General features: G+C 38.8%; 1 pseudogene; it reads left to right on the top strand.

Moving 5' to 3' along the window:
* The first annotated feature begins 922 nt into the window (after window positions 1-922).
* On the top strand, window positions 923-10432 carry LOC131658778 (uncharacterized; annotated as a pseudogene).
* The last annotated feature ends 205 nt before the right edge of the window (window positions 10433-10637 follow it).

The following is a 10637-nucleotide window of genomic DNA, read 5'->3' as shown; positions in this document are numbered from 1 at the left end:
TAGCCTAAATGGCGATGAGTTGAAGGCTGAAGCCTTGTGTTGTTGAATTGTGTTGATGAGACATCCATATTGCATACATATGTCGTTGGGGGCTTATGCTCTGTTGTTGGCCTGTATTGGCATTGTTGAAGGCTTATGCCTTGTTATTGCCTCTAATATAATGGCATCTGTTGAGGGCTTATGCTCTGTTGGTACCACATGCATGTAGAGTCGATAGTTACATTTTCATTCATCTGACTGTTTGTAAATGTCATGTAATGATGTTGTTGTGTGATTGATGGTGTGAGAATCTGTTTATGATTGTGTTTGTGTGTGGTGTAGATACTACTCCTTAACCATGTGATATTTCACCGTATATTTATTGAATGTAATTCTCACCCCTTTTCTGTTGTTGTGTCTGTGCTTCTTCGGGAGTACAGATAACCAGGTACCAGAGTAGTGCTTGGATTTCTCGAGTGTTACCTGATCGAGTCTTAGGAGTCGTTCTGATACGTAACACGGGGATGTTGGGATACGCTGTGTTTTGTTTTCCTTTCAGTTAAATGTTAAATTGTTACGTATCTTGATTTTGACATTATTGTTGGACCACCGGTTTAGTGGATATGATTTATTTGTTGGGGCCGTGGTGCCATGAGAATTAATAAGCTGTTTTGAATTCCGCTGCAGTATAGGATATTCTAATTTAATGAATATTAAATAAAGTGATGTTATTGTGAATTGTTTAGAAGATGTGACATCCTACTCGTATTACTCTGATTATTTATGTATTTATAATTCGTTTATTTTCGATATGGGAAAGTGGGGTGTTACAATTGGTATCAGAGCAGGTCGGTCCGTCCGACCAAGTAGTTGAGTCACTAACAAATCGAGTATTGTTAATCTCGTTATCTAAACTATGTTTCTGTTGCAGTGTTTAGTTGAAATGGCTGGAAGAAACGATGCTGCGATTGCTGCTGCTTTGGAGGTTATGGCTCAAGCTCTGGAACATCAACCTAATGCTGGTGAGAATGCTGGGTCTCGCAGTTTGGCTACTTTCCAGAGGGAGAACCCGCCGGTCTTCAAAGGCAAGCACGACCCCAATGGAGCCCTAGAGTGGTTGAAAGAGATCGAGAGGATCTTTCGTGTAATGGATTGTACTCAGGCTCAAAAAGTTCGCTATGGGACGCATATGCTAGCAGTCGAAGCTGACGACTGGTGGCTAGCAACACGTCCTAGACTAGAAGCTGCAGGTGAAGAGATCACTTGGGACGTGTTCCGAAGAGAATTCCTGAGGAAGTATTATCCTGAGAGCGTCCGTGGCAAGAAGGAAATCGAGTTCCACGAACTGAAACAAGGGAACATGTCAGTGACTGACTATGCTGCAAAGTTCACTGAATTGGCCAAATTTTATCCATAATATGATGGAGAGGGTGCAGAGTTTTCAAAATGCGTTAAGTTTGAAAATGGGTTACGCTCTGAGATCAAGAAGGCTATAGGGTATCAGCAGATCCGCGTTTTCCCTAACTTGGTAGACAGCTGCAGAATCTTTGAGGAAGATAATGCTGCTCACTATAAGATTGTCAGTGATAGAAGAGGTAAGCAGAGTCAGCAACGTGGCAAGCCTTATGACACTCCAGCTGGCAAGGGCAAACAGAGGGCTGCTCCGGGCCAGAGAACAAGTGGCGGAGGTGCTCCTGTCCCGATTGTGTGTTTTAAATGTGGCAAGGCTGGTCACAAGAGTACTTACTGCACTGATGACGTTAAGAAGTGCTTTCGTTGTGGCAAGACTGGTCATATGATGTCTGAATGTAGACATAAAGAAGTGGTTTGTTTTAATTGCGGTGAAGAAGGACACATTGGAAGTCAATGTCAGAAACCAAAGAAGGCACAAGCTGGTGGTAAGGTGTTCGCATTGGCTGGTACTCAGACAAGCACTGAGGAAAGACTCATTAGAGGTACTTGCTTCATCAATAGTATGCCTTTAATTACTATTATCGATACTGGCGCTACTCATTGTTTTATTGCTGCTGAATGTGTTGAAAAGTTGGGTCTTGTGCTATCTTCGATGAATGGCGAGATGGTAGTTGAGGTTCCAGCTAAAGGATCTGTGACTACATCTCTTGTTTGTTTGAAGTGTCCGTTGTCGATCTTCGACAGGGACTTTGCTGTTGATTTAGTATGTTTACCGTTAGCCGGGCTGGACGTAATTTTGGGAATGGACTGGTTAGAATATAACTATGCTCATATCAATTGTTATAACAAGACTGTGAGATTTTCAACTGCCGAAGAAGAAGAGCTGGTTTAGTGTCATCTAAGCAGGTACGACAATTACTGAAGGAAGAGGTAGAGATGTTCTCGTTGATGGCAACATTGTCAATCGAGAATCAGAACATCATCGATGAGCTACCGGTAGTATGTGAATTCCCTGAAGTTTTTCCCGATGAGATTCCCAATGTGCCGCCAGAAAGAGGAATTGAGTTTACGATTGATCTTGTACCTGGTACCAGACCTGTTTCTATGGCACCGTACAGGATGTCCGCATCTGAGTTGACAGAATTAAAGAAGCAATTAGAAGACTTACTGGAGAAGAAGTTTGTCAGACCAAGTGTATCGTCGTGGGGAGCTCCAGTGCTGTTAGTGAAGAAAAAGGACGGAAGCATGAGACTTTGCGTAGATTATAGACAGCTGAATAAAGTAACCATTAAGAATAAATACCCGCTACCGAGAATAGATGATTTGATGGACCAATTGGTGGATGCGAGTGTTTTTAGCAAGATCGATCTGAGATCGGGTTACCATCAGATTAAGGTTAAAGATGAAGATGTACAGAAGACAGCGTTCAGAACAAGATATGGACATTATGAATATTCAGTAATGCCGTTTGGTGTTACGAACGCGCCAGGAGTATTTATGGAATATATGAACCGTATCTTCCATGAGTATTTAGATCAGTTCGTCGTGGTGTTCATAGACGACATCTTGATATATTCTAAATCAGAGCCAGAGCATTCAGATCATTTGAGGACGGTATTGCAAGTGTTGAAAGAAAGGAAGTTGTATGCGAAGTTGTCCAAGTGTGAATTTTGGTTGAAAGAAGTCAGTTTTCTGGGACATGTCATATCTGGTAGTGACATTACTGTAGACCCATCTAAGGTAGATGCTGTGTTACAATGGGAGACTCCAAAGTCAGCTACCGAGATTAGAAGTTTCTTGGGCTTAGCCGGTTACTACAGACGGTTTATTGAAGGATTTTCTAAGTTGGCACTTCCGTTAACTAAGTTGACGTGTAAGGGCAAAGTGTTCATATGGGATGCACAATGCGAAGAAAGTTTTGTGGAACTGAAGAAGAGACTGACGACAGCTCCGGTTTTGACGTTACCGAACCCAAGAGAACCTTTTGTAGTTTATTGCGATGCTTCTCTGATGGGTTTAGGTGGTGTACTTATGCAGAATGGTAAGGTAATTGCTTATGCATCGAGACAACTGAGAATTCATGAAAAGAACTACCCTACCCATGATTTGGAACTCGCTGCTGTTGTTTTCGTACTAAAAATTTGGAGACATCATCTCTATGGTTCTAGATTTGAAGTCTATAGTGACCATAAGAGTTTGAAATACCTGTTTGACCAGAAGGAGCTGAACATGAGACAGCGAAGATGGTTAGAACTGCTGAAAGATTATGATTTCGGGTTGAATTATCACCCCGGTAAGGCAAATGTTGTGGCTGATGCCTTAAGCCGGAAGACCTTGCACATGTCCGCTATGATGGTTAAAGAATTAGAATTGATCGAACAATTCCGAGATATGAGCTTGATTTGTGAAGTGACACCGCAGAGTGTTAAGTTGGGAATGCTTAAAATTGATAATGACTTTCTGAACAGTATCAAAGAGGCTCAGAAATTGGATGTGAAAATGGTAGACATGATAGTGGGTTGTGGCAAATCCGAGAAGAGTGATTTTAGGGTGGATGCGCAAGGAGTGTTGAGATTGCAGGATCGAATATGTATCCCTGATGACAATGATATGAAAAGGATGATTTTAGAAGAAGGTCATCGAAGTAACTTGAGTATTCATCCTGGAGCTACTAAAATGTATCAAGACTTGAAGAAGATATTCTGGTGGCCGAGAATGAAAGAAGACGTGGCACGATTTGTATATGCTTGTTTAACTTGTCAAAAATCGAAGATTGAACACCAAAAGCCTGCAGGATTGATGCAACCGTTAGAAATTCCAGAATGGAAGTGGGATAGCATTTCGATGGATTTCGTAACGGGGTTGCCTAATACTGCGAGTGGACACGATTCGATATGGGTGATTGTTGATAGGCTTACCAAATCAGCCCATTTCATACCTATTAACATCACGTATCCGGTGGCAAAGTTAGCTGAGATCTATGTCCGAATGATTGTGAAGTTGCATGGTATTCCCTTGTGCATTGTGTCGGATAGAGATCCGAGATTCACTTCAGATTTTTGGAAGAGCTTGCAAGAAAGTTTGGGTTCTAAGTTGAGGTTAAGTTCGGCGTATCATCCTCAGACGGATGGTCAAACTGAAAGGACTATTCAGTCTCTAGAGGATTTGTTGAGAGCATGTGTTCTCGAACAAGGAGGCCCGTGGAGCACTCATCTTCCATTGATCGAGTTTACTTATAATAACAGTCATCATTCTAGTATCGGGATGGCACCTTTTGAAGCGTTGTATGGTCGGAGGTGTAGAACTCCGCTATGTTGGCACGAATCTGGCGAAGGTGTAGTACTTGGACCGGAAATTGTACGGGAAACCACAGAGAAGGTAAAGATGATTCGGGAAAAGATGAAGGCTTCACAGAGTAGACAGAAGAGCTATCATGATAAGCGAAGAAAGGAGTTAGAATTTGAATCAGGTGACCATGTGTTTCTAAGAGTCACGCCTGTGACTGGTGTTGGTCGTGCCCTGAAGTCAAAGAAGCTGACTCCACGATTTATCGGTCCTTATCAAATTTCAGAGAGAGTTGGTACTGTCGCTTATAGGGTGGCGTTACCGCCTAACCTGTCGAATCTGCACGATGTGTTTCATGTGTCACAGCTTCGAAAGTATGTTCCAGATCCATCTCACGTGATTCATATGGATGATGTGCAAGTGAGAGAGAACCTTACAGTAGAGACGATGCCGATTCGGATCACAGATCGTGAGATAAAGTCCCTTAGAGGTAAAGATATCCCGTTGGTGAAAGTAGTCTGGACGGGGACTACCGGAGAAAGCATGACGTGGGAAATGGAGAGCAAGATGCGAGACTCCTATCCCGAGTTGTTTGAACGAGGTAAGATTTTCGAGGACGAAAATATCGTAAGTGGGGGAGAGTTGTAACGCCCTAATTTTCGATATTTATTTATTACGTAATTGTTGGGTGTATTTGGTGTCTTAAACTGATATTTAATTTTTATTATATTCGTTTAATAATTAATTAGTAAATAGTAAAATGATTAATTAGTTATTTGGGGCAAGTAGTGATTAGTAATTGGGAGGGTGTGTAGTAAGCCCATTAGCAAATTAAGGATTAATGAGAGATTAATAAAAATAAAGAAAAATTATAAGGAATAGTTTCTTTTGGCAAAATTTAGAGGAACGTGAAAACAGAGAAAAAGGCTAGGGCAAGAGGTAGAAGAACTCCACCATTGTTGAAGGATCAAAGCTCAATTCTAAGGTAAGGGGGAGAATGGGTTCTCTAAATGGTGATTACAACATGAGAGGGTAGTGAGGGTTCCTTTCCCTCTTTAGGTTTCATAATTGACATGTTGATTCCTTCTTTGATGTGTGAATTGATTTGAATTATATGATTTTCTTCATGATTAATGAGTATTGTATGATTGTGGACGAAATTCTAATTTGGATTGATGAATTTTGGTGTGGTTTTGGGTGTTGGTTGAGTTGTTGTTGTGTTCATAAGAGGAACTGAATCTGAGTGTAAAACTGTCCAATTTGATGAGTAGGAATTGAGTTGTTATCATGTTAAAACTGATGTAGCATAATAGGTTAATGAATCTAGATGAAAGGTGTGAGTTAATAGGTGAAATTATGATGTTTTAGACCTGAAATCGCAGACGGGAAGTGATGAAAACGAGTGAGAACAGACTGATGCAAATGCAGACTTGGAAAGACAATTTTCCTGTCAGTTTGCGTATGATACGCGTATGGGTTGAGGCCATACGCGTACGAGGGACACACCCAGGGGGCTATACGCGTATGATACGCAGCCCTGTCCCAACATAGTACAACCAACTGGTGGAATGTGTATGGTACGCGTATGAGAGAGAGGTCATACGCGTATGAGAATGTGATACGCGTATGGAGGAGTTTTTAGTGAAAATCTGATTCTGGCAAAACGTGTATGATACGCGTATGGGCAAGGGGGTATACGCGTATGGCTTAGCTGTACGCGTATGGTTACGCTAGTGTGCAAAATTTTCCATTTTTGTGATTTTCTCCTGATCCTTGAGTGAAATAAATACCTTTCTGAGTTACTTAAACTGTAGGACTTAGGTAAACATAGAGAGACTGTAAGAGTTATGCTTTGGACATAAAATATTGTGATAAGTTCGTGTTGACTGTTGTGAATGTAACTACAAAATAATAAAATTATAGTTGCATGTTGTTGAGCTGGTTGATAGCCTAAATGGCGATGAGTTGAAGGCTGAAGCCTTGTGTTGTTGAATTATGTTGATGAGACATCCATATTGCATACATATGTTGTTGGGGGCTTATGCTCTGTTGTTGGCCTGTATTGGCATTGTTGAAGGCTTATGCCTTGTTATTGCCTCTAATATAATGGCATCTGTTGAGGGCTTATGCTCTGTTGGTACCACATGCATGTAGAGTCGATAGTTACATTTTCATTCATCTGACTGTTTGTAAATGTCATGTAATGATGTTGTTGTGTGATTGATGGTGTGAGAATCTGTTTATGATTGTGTTTGTGTGTGGTGTAGATACTACTCCTTAACCATGTGATATTTCACCGTATATTTATTGAATGTAATTCTCACCCCTTTTCTGTTGTTGTGTCTGTGCTTCTTCGGGAGTACAGATAACCAGGTACCAGAGTAGTGCTTGGATTTCTCGAGTATTACCTGATCGAGTCTTAGGAGTCGTTCTGATACGTAACACGGGGATGTTGGGATACGCTGTGTTTTGTTTTCCTTTCAGTTAAATGTTAAATTGTTACGTATCTTGATTTTGACATTATTGTTGGACCACCGGTTTAGTGGATATGATTTATTTGTTGGGGCCGTGGTGCCATGAGAATTAATAAGTTGTTTTGAATTCCGCTGCAGTATAGGATATTCTAATTTAATGAATATTAAATAAAGTGATGTTATTGTGAATTGTTTAGAAGATGTGACATCCTACTCGTATTACTCTGATTATTTATGTATTTATAATTCGTTTATTTTCGATATGGGAAAGTGGGGTGTTACAGAGTGTCCCCTAGACGTAGGTGTGATTTCACTAAACTGTGTTAACAATTGCTTGTGTTCTTGATTGCTTTTCCGCTTCTTCATCTCTTATAAGCTAAACTATCATATCAGATTTGGACAAGTTGTACCATACATCTGGTTCAACATTTGTCTCCTGAGGAACAAAATTTCAGGTACCAAAAGTGAAAATTGCTAACTTTATAGAGATTAAAAACATTTTTAACACTTAAAAAATATCAAATTTAATTATAATCATCTCTAAAACTACATATACTAAAACTACATATACGAATCATTATGATTTCTTGACATTGTAAAACTTTTTACAATAAGTGTATAAAAATTAAGCAATTAAACATACATGCAAAATCTATATACATTATAAATCTACATTTCAGCCTCTCTCTCTCTCCCAAACCACCTCACCCATTTAAACTCTATGTTTGAAAGACTGTGTATATTTTAATCTCTCCCCCTATAGCACTTTATTTCTTTGGGCCTCATACTTGAGGAACTGGAAACATTATGATTTCTTTTAAGTTCATGTACGAACTCAGGTATGTACTGATGGGGCCGGGTAGGAACTTAGGAATGGATTGATCATTGAACCAAAGCAAACAGACCGATCCAAGACAAACACATCCAGCTAATGACAAGAACACCCCAATATGCAAACATAACTTTAAGAGTATATTAACGATCATAAAGGTCAATCTCAGACTGTTGCGGCGCAAAAATACCCGAGCGTATGAAGGCTTGAAATCAATAAGAGTCGCCACCAAAGTTTATTTTTAAAAGGTAAAACATTGATAAAACCCTAAATTAAAAAATATGGGCATCGCAACCAAATTCAGATTCAGGAGTCGATTATGCGTGGGGAAGGTATTAGCACCTCACACATTTGTTGTACTCAACAGAAACCGTTTAATGAGCTTTACGAATAAGAGCGTTTGCTGACATTATTTAATTTTTTCTAATTATTGCGGAATATTTATAAGATGAAATAAATGGGAGATGTTAGATTTTTTATTTGGGTGCTTGACGAGACGCTGAATCTCGCTCTTACGTATCCCCAGGTGCGATAGAGAACTCAATGCTACATAGTTCTGGGTAGAAAATGTTTGTTTGTTGGTCGATTTTAGTGAAACATATTTAGGTCGCATTTGAGCTGTAAAACATTGCTTGCCACCCACACACGAGAGTAGGGAACATTCTGTATCAATCGCATCGGAATGGATAAAACATAATCCAGATTTTCATAGATTGTTTTTTAATCGCATTCGAGCAGACAACGTCGCTTGCTACTCGCATATGGAAGGAATGAAGCGTTATTTCATGCTTCTCATTGGAATGGATAAATCATCAATCGTTTATGAAAAGGTTTTTCACCGCACTAGGGCGGAAAAATAGGTTTGATGAGTTGAAAATATTTTTAGGTGGACGACTAATATTTAGGAAATGAAGCGTACGTCAACCACTCAGTTATTCGAGGTGCAAGTGGATGTACATCCACCCATTCCTTTTTCATCCGATTTTAATATGACATTTATTGGTGGAAGACAAATATTCGAGCAATAAGGCGTACGCCAACCACTCATTTATTCGAAAAGTAAATGGATATACATCCATCCATTCGTTTTTCATTCAAGTTTTATTAATGTATTTTTATTCGGAAGATGAATATTCGAGCAATGAAGCGTACGTCAACCACTTGTTTATTCGAGGAGCAAGTGGATGTACATCCACCCGTTCCTTTTTCATCCAAATTTAATTTAGATTTTTTTTTTTTGTTTTAATTCAATTAAATTGTAAAAATGAATTAGGCTATTTGTGAAATAGTTTGATTGTTAAATTGAAACCAAAAGAGATTCATAAATTTCTTACTATTTACTAATCAATTTATAAAAAAAATTAAATTAATTAAGCTTGATCTTTTATAGTAAATAAGAATGGGTTTTTGAATATTAATATTCACAATAATCATAAAAATAAATCAACTACTCAATCTAATTAATTATTTAAACATTTAACATAGAAGGGGTATTGTTGAGTAAAGGGGGTCTGGCTGAGTAATTTTGAGAGAGGCCCAATGTTGGAGGCCCTGAAAGCAAACAAAAGAAAATAAAAACAAACCCAAACAAAAACAAATAAAGTTGGGTTGTTTGGATTGTCTGATGAAGATCAGACGACCATGATCTCATATCATGATGCAAACAAGATTCATGATCAAATGGTCGTCTAAACTCACGCCCACAATAGATACCATGGGATCTTGTATAGGATTCCCTCTATTATTTAAAACCCCACCATAAAAGCATGACATGTGGCATTTTTATTTAAATTTTAAAAATAAAAATAAATAAAAAATACTAAAAAGAAGAAAACAGAAAAATCCCTAGTTCAATATTCTTTCTCGTTCCCTCTTTCTATTTTTTTAGAAACTGTGAAAAAGCAAGAACAACCTCAATCCTCTCTTCAAACTCTCAATTCACAATTTCCTCTTATTCTTTCCTCCCTCTTATTTAAGCCTCTTACAAAATCAAAATATTGCTTCCTCTGTTCTCACATCCACAACATTAAAGAAAATCTTACCACAACAAACCAAACCCCACGTTGAAGAAAACAAATGACAAAACAAAAGGGAAGAGAGACTAACATATTTGACACGGTGGAGGTTTCACGATGTCTTGCAGTCAGCGATGTTGAGAGACATAATTGGTGGCGCAGTAGAGATAGGTGGTTGGACGTGGCAGTTGTTGCAAATTCAATGTGGCACGGTGGATTAGCATTTTTTGGCCGAGAGGTTGTCGGTTGTGGAGTTTGGGTGCATTTTTCAATGAGCTTCAGTCCATGGTTCTTTCTTCTTTTTCTATTTCGTTTCCATTTTCTATTTTTATTAAGGTTTCTGCTATGGTGTTGTTATGGTTTATGATGTATTGTGATTGCTATTTTAATAGGATGACGTTGTTGTTTTGGATGAAAGTGGAGTTATGGCTTGAAGGTGGAATATCATATCGGAGTGTCATCAAGAACAAACCAAAACTATGAGAAAGATTGAGTTTCTTGAACAAGCACAAGAAACCCTATTAGGTTTTCACCAAAGGAAGAGAAGAGGGAAGAAAAAGAAGAAATTAGGATTGATTGTAACTTTTTTTCTATTCACTTACTCAATAGGAGTTTACATATTACATATTACAAGTGAAT

This window comes from Vicia villosa, linkage group LG3 (assembly GCF_029867415.1).
Source record: "Vicia villosa cultivar HV-30 ecotype Madison, WI linkage group LG3, Vvil1.0, whole genome shotgun sequence".
NCBI classification, from domain to species: Eukaryota; Viridiplantae; Streptophyta; class Magnoliopsida; order Fabales; family Fabaceae; genus Vicia; species Vicia villosa.
The sequence above is the reverse complement of the archived record's forward strand: the minus strand, read 5'-3'. Positions and strand labels throughout refer to the sequence as shown.